This window comes from Apium graveolens, chromosome 10, assembly GCF_009905375.1.
Source record: "Apium graveolens cultivar Ventura chromosome 10, ASM990537v1, whole genome shotgun sequence".
Classification (NCBI taxonomy): domain Eukaryota; kingdom Viridiplantae; phylum Streptophyta; class Magnoliopsida; order Apiales; family Apiaceae; genus Apium; species Apium graveolens.
Window position 1 is genome coordinate 58,856,433 of NC_133656.1, and position 3,179 is coordinate 58,859,611.

At 39.2% G+C, this 3,179-nt stretch overlaps 1 non-coding gene across 1 annotated transcript; it reads right to left on the reverse strand.

Annotated features, from left to right (window-relative positions):
* Window positions 1-2,320: 2,320 nt before the first annotated feature.
* LOC141694863 (small nucleolar RNA R71) lies at window positions 2,321-2,427 on the reverse strand. Its single transcript, XR_012564144.1, has one exon. It is a non-coding gene; the product is annotated as a small nucleolar RNA R71 (small nucleolar RNA).
* Between the last annotated feature and the right edge of the window lie 752 nt (window positions 2,428-3,179).

Genomic DNA, 3,179 nt, shown 5'->3' on the forward strand with positions numbered 1-3,179 from the left:
ATTTCTATCACCTTCTCCAAAATTGAAGTGGTTCCCAACAACTAAGCTCCTCTCCTTATTTGGCTGTGCCTCGTCGCTAAGCCTTTCTGAGATGAGTGCTAGTGCTTCCATTCTGTTTTTAGAGATTGTAAGTCCCATATTTTCACTTGCCTCTAGAATTTCCAGTGCTAGAGATTTGGCATTTTGAGGGTCCTCTTGAGTAATACCCCGGTGCATGTCGTCTTGTTGTTAGTTTTATGGGCACCTCTTTTCTTCACATGCTGTTAAGTGGCATTTATGTCCACTTAGAACGCTTCATAAAGGCTCGAATTGGTGTTTTGTACTCAAGTTATTTGTGTATTTGATGTGTTTTTGTAGTGTTTTACATTTCAGGGTATAATCGGAAGAATGAAAGGTTTTTACATTATTTTTATGCTAGAAGAGTGTTAGGATGGAGCCTCGGTCAAATGCTCGAAGAAACCAGCAAAAGAAAGCAATAAAATTAAGTTTTGGCAGAAGCACAGGGCGGCCACGCTCAGTTTACAGACTATCAGGGCGGCCGCGCCACTTCACAGAGCGGTCGCACCAGGTCGAATTCTGAGAATCATGATTCTATTATGAGATTGATTTTCTGGACTTCTATTCGAGTTGGGATGCTATATAAAGACCTTTTAAAGACATTTTTCATAACGGAGACTAAGGAGAAGACAAGGAGAAGACCTAAGAGCACATATACAACGAAGGAGAAGAAGATCTAGTTTTTACTTGTGATTATTTGCTTAAGTTGTAATCTTGGATGCTCGTTTTCTTTATTGTTGAACCTATTACTCTTGTTAACGTACTTTGATTATTTATTCATTTTATAAAGACTTAGTTTTATATACCATGCTTTCATCGAAAACCACGGTGATGATGAGTTCGGTTATGAACTAATCGCTATGGTGGGGTTCTAATAGATTTACTTATGGATTTCAATAGTTAATTTGTTTCGATATCTTAGTGTGTGGTGATTGTATGATATCCTAGTATTGGTTGTACTTATTCATCTTATGAGTGTCGCGAACTTATAAGATAGCGTGTTAATCTCTATTGAAGCGACAGTGAATATAGAGGTTTAGAACTTGCCATGCTAGCATGGATTCATGTATTTGTTATGCATGATTCGTAGGTAATTTTAACCATCTTACTTGCCCTATGTAATCATGATAGATAATTTGCGCATTAAACCTTTATGTTGTCAAATTCTATAGACATATAGGGTCTCAACATATTTGGTGTCTATTCAGCTTCTATCTCTTTTGTGGATGTCTGGTAGTAGGGTATTCGTACAATGAAAGTTGGCGTTTACTAGTTTCGTGTTATCTGATTAGTTGTCATCACCATTGCATGCTAAGGATAAGAACAATGACTTTGAATGAAGTAGTAATGAAGTTGGAATCCCATGTTTGTCTCATATAAGTAATTCAACCTCAATTCTCTTAGTTAATGTTATTTAGTATAATCTCTCAGTTTAATCAAAACCCAAATTGTTATCTGTCTTAGCATTAAACGATAGCCATATCATTGTTGCATAAGTGCATAAATTGAACTTAACCTAAACCAGTCTCTGTGGGAACGAACTAGAAAGAATTCTATATTACTTGCAAACGCGTATACTTGCATGTAATTTTAGCGCGTGTTTTCGTCCTAACAAGTTTTTGGTGCCGCTGCCGGGGACTCAGTGTTAATTTTTAGTTTATGTGTTTAACATCAATGGTCGTTAAAGTTCACTGACTCGGATATTTTACTTACTTGTTTGCTTGCTGCTTTTTCAGGTACTCTTGAGAGCGTTTATATTAACGCGTTCTCGATCTCGCAAGAGAACACTGGATAAAGCGGAGGAAGAAGTTGTTGTTGAGGAAAAAGTAGAAGAAGAAGTCTTAGTTGAGAAAGATCAATAAGAAGAAGTTGTTATTGCAATGGGAGAACCAGCAGCGAATCCGAAGGCTTTGATGAATTACTCTCAACCAAAGATTAATGATATTCAGTCTAGCATTGTCAGACCAGCCATCGCGGCTAACACTTTTGAAATTAGAGCTAAGTGTTGGTGCAGAACTTAGTCTAGTTTGGGGGTTCTCCAACGGAAGATCCCAACATACATATTAGAGATTTCATCGAGATCTGTGACACTTTCAAATTCAACAATATTTCTGAAGATGCAGTTAAGCTGAGGCTTTTCCCATTCTCTCTGAGGGATAAAGCTAAGTGTTGGTTGCATTCTCTACCACCAGGCTCGATTACTACTTGGGAAGATCTTGCTCAAAAGTTTCTCACTAAATTCTTCCCTATGGCAAAGACAACTGCAATCAGAAACGCTCTTACTCAATTTACGCGGCAATCGGAAGAGTCTTTATGTGAAGCTTGGGATCGTTATAAAGAGATGCTTAGAAAGTGTCCTCATCATGGGATGCCCGACTGGATGATTATCAACTGCTCTTATAATGGCTAGGGAGCACAGTGTAGACCCATGTTTGATGCAGCATCAGGTGGAGCCTTATGGGCTAAGAGCTACGATGAAGCTTATGAGTTGATTGAACTTATGGCTGCTAATGAATACCAGAACCCTTCTCAAAGACTATCTCAAGGCAATGTAGCAAGAATTCTGGAGGTGGATGCAGCTACTGCTATAGCTCCTCAACTTAAGGCTTTAACGATGAAGGTGGATTCTTTGGCTAATTATGGGGTTAATCAGATCACTAGTGTTTGTGAGCTTTGTGCTGGTGCGCATGAGACAGAGCAGTGTGTTATTTCCAGTGAATCCGCTCAGTTCGTGAGTAACTTTCAGAGGTCACAGCAACCAGTTCCAGCCACCTATCACCCCAACAACCACAATCATCCTAACTTTAGCTGGAGCAACACTTAGAATGCGGTGCAACATCCTTATCAGCAGCATGCAGCAAATCAATTCAACCCTCCTGGTTTTCAACAACCGCAATATGCACCGAGACAACAACTCCAACTTCAACAATCTAATGAAAAATCTGAATTGGAGGAGTTGAGGCTCATATGCAAGAGCCAAACAGTTTCTATTAAGACCTTGGAAAATCAAATTGGGTAGATTGCCAATGCCTTGCTGAATCGACAACCCGGTACTCTCCCTAGTGACACAAAAGTTCCAGGAAAGAAGGAAGCAAAAGAGCAGGTTAAGGCAATTACATTGA